General features: G+C 39.8%; 1 protein-coding gene across 8 annotated transcripts in view; it reads left to right on the top strand.

Moving 5' to 3' along the window:
- RBMS3 (RNA binding motif single stranded interacting protein 3) overlaps positions 1 to 15,551 on the top strand; it is an 802,823-nt gene that overhangs the window by 752,697 nt on the left and 34,575 nt on the right. The gene's annotated exons all lie outside the window — the stretch shown is intronic.

The following is a 15,551-nucleotide window of genomic DNA, read 5'->3' as shown; positions in this document are numbered from 1 at the left end:
AAGACTTGAGGGTTGTTTTAATCCCCTAACCTCATTTGAAGTATCTTCTCTTTCACTGATACTCTGTAAGGTGTTTGCTTGCTTTGAAGCTTACACCCATGGCATTTGCACTTATCATTCAAGCCACTTAGACCTCAAGCTCCTTTGAAGAGCTAATTTCACATGACGCTGAAGTACACGTGTGTATATGGCCCAGTTTCTAGTACCTTCCCTTAGGAGTCTCATGAAGAGTGGAGTACAACCACTCAGACCTCATGGGCCTTTTTCTACGATCACTAACTTCTGTTTGATGAAAATGAGTATTGACGCATTCAGGCCTGGGGAGGGGCAGTGGGTGCCCCTCCCCAGCTCTTCCTTGCCTGAGTCCACCCCCAGGGGCAGAGTGAGATGACGAGAGAAACTTAGAAGTACAGTTCTCAAGCCCTACACCAGACATACTACTAGCCAGTCTACCACTGGCCACGAACCCAGCGCTGTTGCCTTTAACTGCCTTCCAGTCCAATTTGAGCACCGCTGCTGCCAGCCAGGCAGCCTGTGAATGGGGAAAGGACGAATCGCTTGACCGTGGAGGATTAAATTTATGATGAAATAAAAGTTGCATGTTTATTATCCTCTATTTTTCTAACTTTTTCATTCCTTCTGGAATTCTATTTTATATCACTGTTGTCTGGTATGATTTCCTTCCTTCTGTGTGATGTGTTTTTAAAGACCAATGGACTTAGGTCAGAAATGATTGGGGAGAAAGAGAACTCCCGACTCTGAATTTGAATTTTGAATTCCCAATCTGAATTTATGTAGCACACTCAAGGGGCTTACCACATGGCTCAGTGGTAAAGAATCCACCTGCCAATGAAAGAGACACGAGTTCAATCCCTGGGTTGGGAAGATCCCCTGGAGTCGGAAATGGCAACCCAATCCGGTATTCTTGCCTGGGAAACCCCATGAACAGAGGAGCCTGGTGAGCTACAGTCTACAGGGTCACAAACAGTCAGACACTGAGCAACTGAGCACGCAGGACAGACAAAACTCTCAGGGTGCACAGCCCATCACGATATACACGGGAACTACAAAGACCACGGAGCCATGAGAACTGGCACTCGGGTGTAATGTGTGTGTCCACTGAGGCATGACTAGTTCCCTGAGATACTTTTAGGATTAGGAAGACCCCAAATCCTAAAATCCTAGGAACAGGAGCTCCAGATTCACCTCTCTTAATCTGCAGGGGAGGGAAGCAAACTTGTTGACAAACATAGCAGCAGTAATTCCTAGGTGTGGAATGCTGTGGTCATCCTTCTCCTTTTTCTATTAGATTCATACTCGCACTCCATACTTCAGGGAGGTCTTACTAATGTCACGAGCATTCACTCCATTTTTAAAAGGACCAGGGACAAATATATATTATTTTTATAGAGAGAGAATCTTGGTCCTTTTAAAGGGTTCATTGCAGCCCATGAGTCCAGGGAAGGACTCATATGATGTCTACAAGTATTTGCTTCCCCAGCACATTCCTTTGAGCCTCTCATAATTAGGACAGTAACTAAATTGGCCTTTTTTTATTTTCCACTGGTGTCAAATACAGCTAAGAGGATTTGCCATACTTGGATATTAAAGCTCTTTTTGTAACTGGCAGCATCTAATCCTGATTATTCACTGTTTGTATTTCTAAAATACATAAAACCAGAAACAAAGCTTTCAACTGAGCCCCCAATTTCACACCCAAGTTGACCTTGGTTGTCCCCAGCCTCACTGTGACTCATGGCTAATGAGGACAGCGGTACTTTTCTCTCCTCCTCGTCACCCTCCCCCCAGCCTTTTGCCAGTGCCTGCAGGACCCTGGGTAGAATTGGGAAGAAATTTTATTGGGTGTATACTTATTTATCTCCTGTGCCTTTCACAATTGTTTTCAGTTTCATCAGGGGTATATATATTTTTTTCCTGTTTTATTTTCCTTAATCCAAGACTCTCCAAGGAGGAATAGTAGAAATTCAAAGTACTCAACACAAATTACTTGCATTTAATATTTTGATCATTTATGTGAATTATAGATTTCCTTGGGCAACATATATAAGCATAATTTTCCAAACACACTCTAGGGTAGCAGATTTAAAAATTTTATGGCATATTAGAATTACCAGGTGAGCATTAAATATTAATTCCCAGGCCACACTTCAGGCCAATTAAATCCAGTTCTCTGCAGGTGGAACCCAAGCATCAGTATTTTGTTCAAAGAGCTCAGATAATTCCAAGATAAAGACAGGTTTGACAACCAGAGTCCTTGAAATTACTCCCCCATCTCATGAGATGTTATAGTAGTTAGAACAGTTAAGAGTGTTGAAGTCCAGCACATCTGGGAAATTGCATTTCCCTTCTTAGAGATACTTGTAGATTCACAATAAACATTTGCACACTAAAGATGGAGAAGTACTGATGGGAAAAAAACAATGGATGTAAAGAAAGAAAGAGGGAAAAGAGAGAAAGGAAACCTCATCTCCAAATAAAACAAAAATAAAAGTACCTGCTTAGCTTGATTTACTCCATCATTTTTCAAAGTTGTTAACTTAAAGTAAACAAGACTGTGGAATATGTATAAAAAAATTCCATGGAATAGCCCTCCATGGAATGTCATTTGAAAGATACTGAATAAAAGAAATCCAGAGCAAAATGTTTTGTTGCAATGGTCATTAAAAACCTGCAGATATCAGGTTTGTTTCATTGTCATGAGGCATTTGTATTTAAAATAACTTACTGAGGGTAGCATACAAGTTTGAAAGTATGCAAGGTTTCTGATAGAAATAGGATACTTGGATCACAGGCAGTATATGATATTTAGTTCAGAAAAGTCAGTTTCCCCAAATCCATAGAACAAACAAGTTAGATGAGTGGTACCTGGAGAAATCTCACTTGTAGTAACACTGGAAACATCTGGGAAATCCAAACCTTATGTAAGAAAGTGGGGTGGTAGACTAGCAGAAATATGCCAGGACACCTGAGATCTAGTGCTTGGTGGCCCATTCAGGGTCAGTACAAATAAAGGTATTGTTGGGCACTATTCCAGATTCCCACAACATTCAGAAAATGAAGATCATGGCATCTGGTTCCATCACTTCATGGGAAATAGATGGGGAGACCGTGGAAACAGTGTCAGACTTTATTTTTCTGGGCTCCAGAATCACTGCAGACGGTGACTGCAGCCATGAAATTAAAAGACGCTTACTCCTTGGAAGGAAAGTTATGACCAACCTAGATAGCATATTCAAAAGCAGAGACAAAGGTTCGTCTAGTCAAGGCTATGGTTTTTCCTGTGGTTGTGTATGGATGTGAGAGTTGGACTGTGAAGAGAGCTGTGTCCCGAAGAATTGATGCTTTTGAACTGTGGTGTTGGAGAAGACTCTTGAGAGTCCCTTGGACTGCAAGGAGATCCAACCAGTCCATTCTGAAGGAGATCAGCCCTGGGATTTCTTTGGAAGGAATGATGCTAAAGCTGAAACTCCAGTACTTTGGCCATCTCATGCGAAGAGTTGACTCATTGGAAAAGACTCTGATGCTGGGAGGGATTGAGGGCAAGAGGATAAGGGGACGACAGAGGATGAGATGGCTGGATGGCATCACTGACTCGATGGACGTGAGTCTGAGTGAACTCTGGGAGTTGGTGATGGACAGGGAGGCCTGGCATGCTGCGATTCATGGGGTTGCAAAGAGTCAGACACGACTGAACGACTGATCTGATCTGATCTGATCTGACACTCCATTTGATATTTTCTTCTAGGCTTTTCCATAAACCTCAGAACTTTTTATCCTTGACTTTTCCAAACAACTCTAGCTCTACAGTTTCTTCTTTCCTGCATCAAAACCAAATTCAATCTGTTCTCAGAATTCTCCCAGCTCCTTCTTGAGGACTGGTTCCCTGGTGGCTCAGATGGTAAAGAATCTGCCTGCAATGCAGGAGACCCAGGTTCCACCCCTCAGTCGAGAAGATGCCCTGGAGAAGGGAACAGCAATCCATTCCAGTATTCTTGCCTGGAGAATCCCATGAACAGAGGAGCTTGGCGGGCTACTGTCCATGGGGGTCACAAACAGTCAGACACTGCTGCTGCTGTGGCTGCTAAGTCACTTCAGTCGTGTCCCGACTCTGTGCGACCCCAAAGATGGCAGCCCACCAGGCTTCCCCATCCCTGGGATTCTCCAGGCAAGAACACTGGAGTGGGTTGCCATTTCCTTCTCCAATGCATTAAAGTGAAAAGTGAAAGTGAAGCCACTCAGTCGTGTCCGACCCTCAGCGACCCCATGGACTGCAGCCTACCAGGCTCCTCCATCCATGGGATTTTCCAGGCAAGAGTACTGGAGTGGGGTGCCATCGCCTTCTCCAAGTCTGACTACTGAGCGACTAACACTACTACTAATATATGGTAAAAAAAAACAACTCCCAACTCCCTTCCTCCCCTAGCCCCGTCTCTCTTGGCAACCACCAGTCTCTTCTCAATGCCCATGATTCTGTTTCTGTTTCACAGACAGGTTCGTTTGTGTCATATTTTAGATTCCACGTGTAAGTGACATCACATGGTATTTATATTTTTCTTTCTGACTTCACTTACTATAATCTCTGGTTGCGTCCATGTTTCTGCAAATGGCATATTTCATTCTTTTTTATAGCTGAGTACTAGTCCACTGTGTATATGCCCCACATCTTCTTTATCCATTCATCTCTCGACAGACATTTAGGTGGTTTCCACGTCTTGCCTATTGTAAACAGTGCTGCTATGAACATAGAGGTGCATGGATCCTTTTGAACTACAGTTTTGTCTGGTTATATGCCCAGGAGTGGGATTGTTAGATCATGGTAATTCTAGTTTTAGTTTTCTGAGGAGCCTCCACACTGTTTTCCAAGTGACTGCACCAACTTACACCACCAGTTCAGGAGGGTTTCCTTTCTCTACACCCTCTCCAACATTTGTTGTTTGTAGAGTTTCCAGTGATAGCCATTCTGACTGGTGTGAGATGGTAACCTCATTGTGGCTTTGATTTGCATTTCTCTAATAACTAGTGTTAGTCACCATCTTTCCATGTGCCTATTGGCCATTTGTATTTTTTCTTTGGAGAAATAGGACTCATAACATCTTTTTTGTTTGATTTCGTTTTGGGTTTTCTTGTTGGTTTTTATTGGGTTATAGCTACTTTACAGTGAAGATGCATAACATCTTAAACACAGTTGACTTTTGTAAATATTTTTGAATGACGTGGAAAACACAGTTCCTTTCTCAAAAGAAATAAAAACAAAACTTAAACTCTAAGAAAGCGTATAATTGACACTCTAAGAAGTCAGTGTGCATAGTAACCTGTGAGTTTGTGAAGGAATGTCCCCTGAACAGAAACTAATGTCTTCTGGTATATAGAAATCAAGGGCAGATGATCAGACCAGGCCAAGGAAAGTCTAGAGATAAAATTAAGAACAGTAGTATCTATGTAGATTGTTTGACTTTGCCTGACTTCTATACTGCCACCATAAAAGAGTAATTCTGATCTTCCTGTTTAGATTTTTAAACAGCCGTTATTTTTATTTCTTTTGGGAGCTACTTAGCTGTTTCTCAACCCACTCCAGTGTTCTTGCCTGGAGAATCCCAGAGATGGGGGAGCCTGGTGTGCTGCCATCTCTGGGGTCACACAGAGTCGGACACGACTGAAGTGACTTAGCATAGCATACTGTTTCTCTCATTGATCCCTTTATTTCTTATTTTTACATTAGATGGAAAATATTAAGATTCAGGGCAACTTCTCAGTCTTTCTGAGTCATCTGCATCCAAGTCTACTTTCTCTGTTTAAGAATGTAACCCAGATGTCACTGGGTCCCGAAATACTTTGAAACCAGATAAGATTGTCTGGAATCTCCAGTCCTACGCCCTTTAGGAATCTACAGCTTTCATATAATCCCCTCTTTCTGCTCTGTCTACTCCACACTGTGCTGGTTCAGAAATTCACCCCTTTTTCCAGTTTTTCCACAAATATCAACCCAGAATAATATCAGGGAAGACTGGGTCATGTTGAGTAATGGACACATGATGGGCTTGTGAGCAGTTTCCAACTGAATGTACAGATGCATCCCTGCACTTCAGATACCCTTCACTTTCTCCTCCCACCCTTCCTTCCTCCCCACGTGCTCCTGGGCACCGTGCTCTCCCACTTTCCTCTAGGTCTTCCTGGCTTCCTCCCCCTCCCTCTTTCTCAGAAACACAAGCTCCCTCCACTTATAACTATCTCTTCACATGTGTTAAGTGTCTGTTACCCCTGCTTTGGGACCCTCTTTTGATACCAAGTGTCTTATTAGTGTGATTACCAAGAGAAAAAAAAATGAACATTTCCTGCCTAAGCTGCATTTCTGACCCTGACAGACTATTAAGATAATGAAATTTCCATCTTCTCATAGTAATAATACCAATAAAAATAAAATCAATAATAATGATGGTTCCTATTAGATTGTTTGTATATACCCAGCTCTGTGCTAAGAGCTTTGTATGCATTATCTGACTAATATTTCTCCATAAAACCTTTAGCGTATGAATGTTTGACTCCATTTTATGTTGCACTAAGAGATTTATGGCTGCAAACTGAGATCTTTCTGAACCATCATACAAAGCAACTCAAAGTAAACTGTGAGCAGTCAGATTTAGGTAAAGCTGAACATATGCTGTGGCTCACGATGATTCTAAGGCCTCAATGGGAGTGGGCTGAAATTTACCCCAAGATGATGTCCTTTGTCTATCCATTGTTTTACAGCTATTGTTAGACAAATTGTTCTTCACTTTCGGTGGCAAAACGTGGAATCTGGACCTTGGTACCAGAAAGTCTCTTTCCTTCCAGTCCTCCCATCTCCTTGCCCTTAGCTCTTTATCCTGAACACATCCTTGGAAACAAGGATGGGGATCTCTTAGCTCAGCAGAAACGCCTCCATCATGCTTTTGTGCTGCCAGAGTTATATATGCTCACATGGACAGGGCAGGGCTGTTTAAATCTGTCTTTTTCTTTTTCCTTTCCTAAATAATATTGTACAGTTCCTAGAAGTAGTTTTCTCAAATAGCTTTATGCTCTACTTTTGCAGTTTTCAACTTACCGCCGCTTTATACGTTGTTCCTCGTTTGTAGAACATTGCCCCGTCTCTTCTGCTTCTCCTGCCTCCTTCTTACCTTCACTTGTCCCTGTGCATCTCAGATCAATATCTAATGTGAACATTCTAACTAGTCCTGTAGGCCAGGCTGCACATCTGAAAGTCTCTTGACTCAAAACCAAACACACAAATAAAGTATGTTTGTTGAGTCTCTTGGAGAGACTGAAGTTTGTTTTACAGGATAATTTAGAGTCACCTTTACCATTTCCTCCTGTTGACTTTGTCTGCTCCAGTTCACTGGGGTGGTTATTATTTATGATGTGTGGCCCCAGATGATTGAGAGGGAACGCTTCATGTGCAAATGGAGTTTGCTGTGTGTGTGTGTCTATCTGGATGAGTGCCTTTTCAGTTTGTCTCAAGTGTCTTCACCTATAGCCTGATTTAATGCTTTAGGCACAAACTTAAGTAGAAAACAACACCGCTTTGAGGCACATTGAGGACTTTTATCTTCCTGACAAAGTCCTTCAGTTATTTCATTTCCAAAATAAAGAAGAAAACTCCACTTCCTGGAAAAAAGATTAAGTGAGCTCTGACAGCCTGAGGACATTAGTTGTTCATGTACATTTCTGAGAGAACTATCCAGGTCATTTTTAAAGTGGTTTCTTCTTGAAGCTTTCAAATTTAGAGACTGATTTAAGTAAATGTTGATTTGATCTCAACAGCTTCTCTCATTTGAAGAGCTCACTGCTTTACAGAGACTTTTAATTCTCTGCAATTCATAAATCATACTGATAAGCAAAGATAATAGAGAATGTTAAGAAGCAACAAAGAGGGTATAAACAGACAGGAAGTTCAAGTACAACAAGGGAAGCCTAACAGAAGAAAATAATAATATAAAATGCCAACTTACTCTTCCTGGATACTGTGGTAAATGTAAGATTTGCAATAATGAATAATACATAAAAGTAAATACTTGATATATTTCAGATCATAAAGGAGAAAGGAACTACCCATGGCATCCAGTGGGTTAGTAATGAAATCTGTTTTTTCTGGGCTCTATCAGTCCTGTTTCCTAACCCATGCTTTAAGACTACAGTTTACGCTTATTTAGTACTTAGTATGTACTAGGGTCTCAATATAATCTTACTGAATGTTGGTAATAAGCGTTAAGAATATGTTTCTATTATTGGAATTTTACAACAGAATACCTTTACCTCTCGGTCTCCTTAGTTTCTCACTGGTGATCTCTGCTCTTTATGCCTTCCCCTTCTTTTACTTACCTTAGTGCACTGCCTATAATCGGTAAGCAGTATAGAAGAGATGGCACTGAATGTCATTATCTTGTTCCAAAATTTAAATAGAAAGCGTTCAATATGTCACCATTAACTGTGAGGTCAGCTATAAATGTTTTGTTTGTAGCCTTCTATTCCTAGTTTCCATCTATCCCTAGTGTGCTAAGATATTTCTCATATGCAGATATTAGATTTTATAACAGATATTTTAAGTCATCACAATGATCATATAATTTTCCTCTTTATTCTGTCAATATGGTGAATTAGTTGATTGACTTTCAAATGTTAAATCTACCTTGCAATCCTGAAATACATTCCACTTGAGCATTATATATATATGAGATGATTGGCTAAAGTTTTATTTAGGAGGTTTTTGTAAATGTTCATGAAAGACATTAGGTTATAGTTTTTTTTTTTTCCTTCTTGTAATGTCTTTATCAATTTTTTATATAAGGAGTGTGCTAACTTCATGAGTGAAGTCCTCCTCCTTTAGTATTCTCTGGAAGAATTTATACAAGATTGGTACTATTTATTCCTTAAATGTTTGAAAAATTCTCTAGAGAACCCAGTTGAAGCTGAAGATTTTATTTTCGGAATGTTTTGGATTTCTAATTCATTTTTTTTTATATAATAAATGTAGAATGATGCAGATTTTTATTTCTTTTTGCATCCATCTTAATTGTGCTGTTCAGCAAATATGTGTATTTTATCTCAGCTGTCAAATGTATTGACATAAGTTTGCTCATAATATTCTTTACTATTTTTCTACTCACCTCCTCTCTCTACTAAGCCCAGGGAGGCTTGCATTCCTGCTACTCCACTATGAATATGCTTTTATAGTTGCCTCCATTCTAGTTCCCAGTTTTTAATCCGACTTCCTTATCTTGATCTCCTGAGTGGTCCTTGTGGTTCACAGAATCTCTCTTATCTTTCTCTACATTTTGTGATACCTATCACACACAAAAAAAAGTTATTGAAGAGAGGGGAGGAAGGAACTCACGACATCTACACAGTTGTTTCGAGTTCAAATTTTAAGACACAGTTTCTTAATCAGCTAAATTTCTGTAGTATTCTCTTTTACTTTTGTTGCTACCACAATGATCTATGCACGTGTTCAAACTTAACGGGCTTTGGCTTTTTCCAGTACATTCATGAAGATTGTTTTTTCCACACAGTTGAAGGCCTCCATAGCCTGTGATCACGTGGGGATGACTCCTTCTCCTTGTGGTTCAGTGGGTAGAGTTTTATAAGTTTCCCATTAAAAAAAAAAACAACCCTCCAAGATTCTTCCTTGTCTCTTTCTTTGCTGTCTGGCAGCAATAAATGGGCCTCACTCCAGATTCAACAATGACCATCTGTATTTTTTGTCAAATAGTTTAATGCACACCTCTCAGGGTTATACTTAGTAACTGTTCTGGTGAACTATATAGGATGATGTAGGCTATATACTCTGGGCTCTGGTTTCTATCAAGCTCACTAACTGGTCTCCTTTTCTCTCCTCTTCAGGCACTTCTACTTCTAGAAGGTTAAGTCTGTGCTGCTATCTGTATTCACATCTACCTAGTCTTTCGGGATAATTATTTTATCACTCAGCTATCTACTTTGTACCTCCACTAGTACCTTAAAAGTCAAGAGGCTTTAAATTGAAACTAACATAAAAAACATTACCAAAACATACATTATCAGCGTTCTATGTGGGGTCCCACTTTACTCGCCAGCGTCTCATTGGCAGGAGCGGCAGAGCAGAGGAAACACTGAGCGGTGGACGTCCACGACTGAGTCCGTCCCTGACGTCCTCGTTAGTGGGTGGGGGCACTTTGCCCTTTCAGGGAGACCCTCTTCAGCTCTCTTCCTCTCTGCAGACTGTCTCTCATCCATCAAGTGACACGGAGACTTAGAAGACATTCCTAGAATTATACTCCAGGCAGCTTTTACTACTTAGCCAATGTAAGCGAGTGAAATGATACTAATTCTCTCCCCAGTTCTAAGATGACAGAATTTTGCAAATCCAAGCAGTATAACTGTGGGAACTCAGGTATTAGGAGTACCTTGACCTAATGTAACTCTGTGCCTCCCCCAAGCCACTCAGGCTATTTCCTTTATCCTCCAGCTTCTTTTGTGAAAGGAAACTTTGTATTAGATGGTCCCAACAGTGATTCATGCCTCAGGCTGTTAGCATCATCCAGTACCAATTTCCGCTTTCTCTGCTTAACTGCCTTCCCTCTATCCTTGTCAGTGACTATCTGAGTTTGATAAGACCTAAACAACTACTCTTGCTGAAGTTTGTTACACTGATTTTTGAATGTTATTGCAAGAACTGGCTCAGATGGTAAAGAATCCTGCAATGTGGGAGACCTGGGTTCTATCCCTGGGTCAGGAAGATCCCCTGGAGGAGGAAATGGCAACCCACTCCAACATTCTTGCCTGGAGAATTCCATGGACAGGGTCATAAAGAGTCAGACACCACTGAGCAACTAACTCACTTTACATAGCAAGGACTAGGCACACCCATTGAAGAACCTACATAATATAACAATAACCTCAAATGAGCAAGTTTGATTATTTTAGGAAATTTCAAAAATTGAAATGTGGGGATTCTCTTTGCTGTACAGATAAGTAAAAGGAAAACTTTGCCATCAGGAACTATATAAAACTTTCTAAAATCTTATTTTGCTTTGGGAGGGAAGTAAATCAGGAACTAAAAATTTGGAGTTTTCACTTTTTTGTTTCTTCAGAAATAATCAACGAGTCCATAGTAACAGAAATATTTTGTTCTAAATTAAATAAGTAAAAACACAATTCCTCTCTAACTTCATCATTTTTTTTCTCTCTTCATGTAACTATCTTGGTGATGCAGTGTCTAGACTTCTTGGAACAAGTGATGGAGTCTGGAATTTATTCTGTGGGTTTGAAAATGGCTATTTGGGTTTCCAGCATATGCCATGTGAAAACCCAGTGCTTTCAGAATATGTGAAAATCATCAACCTGTTTACCAAAAAAGACATATCCATGGAATGTCAAAACGTTGAGCTGCCACCAACAGGGAAATATATGGATTTATCCATTGTATCTATATCATCTCATTGTAATATGGTTCCCATCAGCCATTGTATCAAAAAAAAAAAAGAAATATCAAAATGTATCAAAAAAAACCAGAATAAGTTGTACTCATGAAAGAATTATGGAAGATATTTTGTAGTTTTTGAGAAAAACCAGTAAAGTAAATTAGCTTAAAGGATAGACATCCATTCTTGTTTTGGTTTTAATAAGTAATCCACAGAAATGTATGAAGTCAAACAGCAGAGTTTTTATATCACAGGTCCTTCTTAGGTTTTAGTCATTTATTAGCTGGATAAAAAGAAAGCAGTCTTAGGCACTGAGATCTAAACCATATTTGTGCAGCCTGCATTGTCAATTCTGACTGTAGTTTATCTTTGGTCTTAAGGAAACCAAACTGAATGCTTGCAGAGGGAGTTCAGAGGTATTTCCACCAGTTACCTAAAGCTGAGAGTTGATCTTGCACATGGCTGTAGCCATTTCCTATAAGCTCCTGTGCCTAATTTTACAAGTCTGTCACATCTTGAAGCTTTACCCTAGAAAATATATGTCTACCACAGAAAAGTTTTACTGCAAAAGTTTATCGAGAGATAATAATAGTCTTACAGAGTATAAACTCCATAGCTTTGACTTATTTAAAATAAGCCTGTCCCTAATTTTAAAACAACATTCTCCAGCTCTGTTAGATTTTCTGTGACACCAAAAAAAACGAGCAACCAGAAAGGTTTTTCTTTTAAATAAAAAATATACAACACATTGAACTGAGCTGATTGCATTTGTACTAAAAATTCTCTATAAGTTCTGTTCAGAAGAGCAGCATAAAGTTAAATTATAAAATAAGCATAAGGGATAGTAGCTCTTCTAGAAGAAAATTAGGTATTCAGAATATGAAGTGAAAATTAAAAATCTATGGAAATGAAATGACAATAAAATGTTAAGGCATTATTATTCTATATCTCTTAATTGGAACTCCAATTATTAATGTTATTTTTTTAATTATACATGGCATATTATACATGGTCATGGGCTCCCCTGGTGGTTCAGATGATAGAGAATGTGCATGCAATGCATGAGACCTGGGTTCATTCCCTGGGTTGGGAAGATCTGCTGGAAGAGGGCATGGTGACCCACTCCAGTATTCTTGTCTGGAGAACTCCCATGGACAGAGGAGCCCGGCGGGCTACAGTCCATGGGGTCATAAAGAGTTGGACACAACAGAGCGGCTGAAGCACGCACACACAGTCATGATCGTGGAAACTCTTAGGATTTTATTTTAAAAGTCATGAAGTTGACAGAAAAGTGGACTCAGTCCTACAGAACTGGAGTGCATTCACAGTATATCCCAGCTTGTCAGTATGTAAAATGGGTGAGCCATCCTGCCTAACTCAGTGTTGTTCTGAAGAGAAGATGACTGAGAATTTAAACTATAAGCACTTCAGTTTTGACTATTTTCATAACCTCATCAAATGCCACGGAAGGTGTGAAGATTTACAGATTCCTTCTACTCAATAGAACAGAGATGAGGTTTTGGATAACTCTGCATGATTTCAAGAAACTTATAGAAAAGAATCACACAAAACGCTTTCCACTAACTACACTACTTGAGAACCCTAGTTGGGCACAAGAGGTCTGAAAGTGAGGTGGATTCTCATGTGAAGTCATGGATAGTGCTCTGTGTGGCCCCAGCACATGCCCCTGTGTCTAATTCACAGAAAGTTCTTCTTAGCGATGTGGACACTGGACCAGGGGTGGGTCAGGCAGTATCCAGAGACACTGCCTTCTTATAAGAAGGACACCCACAGTCACTGATGACAATTGCAAAGTTTGGAATTACTACCTCTGGCATAAAAAATACCAAGATCAGTGAGGGAGTATCCTCTGACTCCCTCAGAGTTGTACCTCTTGGAAAACCGTGACCAAAGCGTAGAACATGAGCCACAGAGAGTATTAACTCTATCGGTAAAAATATAGTCCCACTTTCTACACATCTACTAGGATTTCTGATATCTAATTAAACTTTTTCCAAAGTATATTCTTTAAAGTACTAGTTGTAAGCAAAATCAGTAGGTGCTAAAGAGAAAAAGGTTGAGAGACTGATTTAAAGTGCCATTCTTCTGTAAAACCTGATTTCTCAGAGTTTTAAAATTCTGTGTCTATAGCAAAGAGAGCTTTCCAGGTGTCACTAGTGGAAAAGAATCCCCCTGCCAGTGCAGGAGATGCAAGAGACATGGGTTCGGTTCCTGGGTTGGGAAGATCCCCTGGAGAAGGAAATAGCAACCCGCTCCAGTATTCTTGCTGGGAAAATCCCATGGACAGAGGAGCCTGGTGGGCTACAGTCCATGGGGTTGCAAAGAGTAGGACACAACAGAGCATGCACGCAGTCATATCCAAGAGGTTACATTATGCAGAATTGCTCAAATGCACTGAAACACAGAAAGCTTTTTTCCCCCAGCTGAGGTAACATTCTAAAAAAAAAAAAAAAAAAAAAGGCATAGGTAATAGTAAATTAAGAGATGCTTAAAACCCGTAGGACACAAGCAAACCACCCATCTGAAATGGCCAAGGAACTGTTACCTCCAACACTTTCTGGGACAGTTTGGTTGGCAAAGCAGACACTTGCCATGGGTGCTAGATATGAAATAATATTTGCTGAAATGCGACTCCAGAGGTCTGTACTTTTTTGAAAAACTGACAGCAGTTGGATCCCCGAGTAACTGTCTGCTTAAGGACACAGGGACAGTGATGAGCAGAGTGGGCTAATGTATTTAAAAGTTATATGAACACTTTATAGGGGTGGGGAAGTCTCTATACAGAATTCAGAATGATCAATGGCTAAGAGGCATACAAGATGTGTAATTGGAAACGGAAGGCTTTCTTCGCATAGCCTTTTTATTCAGCCACTGAACGGTTTTTCTACTAAATACCAGGCACAGCATAGGATGTTGGAAGATGCAGGCATACGTAACACTTGGTCCATGCCTTAGGAAAATGAGAGCCTGGACAATTTTAATAGAAGAGTGATGAACTCTGTGAGAGCACAGAGCATGGGGTGCAGAAATCTCTGATAAGTTTCAGCTATGAAGCTAAACTAGTAATATCCCCAAGCCTTGCAAACGGTTGTCCTTAGTCCACATTACAAGGTTGTTTTTGTACTGATAGGAATTGCATGCAGTTGTTATCAGCAGTAACACATGGATTACGGGCAGCAGTTTGGCTTGTTTGATTTAGGGTTGCTTCACTAAGGTTGTCTCTATTTTCAGCAAACAGAATTAGGAGGACAGTGCTCGTTTAGGATGGAGAAGCATTTGTCCAGAGTTGCTCTATTTCTCCATGAATAGTAAACAACATCTGATGAGCCAATCTCCATTCAGATTATTTCCCTGGATTCAGAATTATCATGCCTCTTGGATACTGAAAGTACCTATCAATGCATAACATTGTAATTTAGATTTTGCATATTTATGGGTGCCCTTCATATGTGAACGTAGCGACTTTAGAAGAATAAAGAATCATGGGCTTGTTGTTTCCATAAGAACTGTTTCAATGAAACTGTGTTTTGAGAAGCCTTGTTTTCATTAGATGATTCTGGCTCTGAAATTTTGTGATGATGAAGTTTAGAAACTCAGAAATACAGTTGATTCCATGGAAGATTCCACCCTCAAAAGAGTAGAACCTCAACTTGTCAGAGGCTATGTATAACAGAAACAGGAATATGGGCCATGCTTTGTGCTTACAGAGGTGGGCATATAATTTTTCTGCGTCTTCAATTTTTTGTTGCCAAAATACATGTTATCCCCAACACATATTTTACTGAATATTTTACTGAATTACTACAACTTAGTGAAAAATGATTGAACTATTGTATCATTCATTTAGATGAAGAAAATTTAGAGAATTAAATGAGTGGAAAAGGAAATACTGTCAGTGACATGGAGTGGGGGGAGGATAAAAAAGCAATTTCAAGATGATCTGGAACACTATTTATTTATAAAAAAAAAGCTATCAAATGACAAAAGAATTTATAACATTTGCCAATTGTGATTGTTGGTAGATAAGTATTTCTTACATTAGCCCTCTATTTTAGTTAGAAAAGAATTATTTTTCAT

This window comes from Bos indicus x Bos taurus, chromosome 22, assembly GCF_003369695.1.
Source record: "Bos indicus x Bos taurus breed Angus x Brahman F1 hybrid chromosome 22, Bos_hybrid_MaternalHap_v2.0, whole genome shotgun sequence".
Lineage (NCBI taxonomy): Eukaryota > Metazoa > Chordata > Mammalia > Artiodactyla > Bovidae > Bos > Bos indicus x Bos taurus.
The sequence above is the reverse complement of the archived record's forward strand: the minus strand, read 5'-3'. Positions and strand labels throughout refer to the sequence as shown.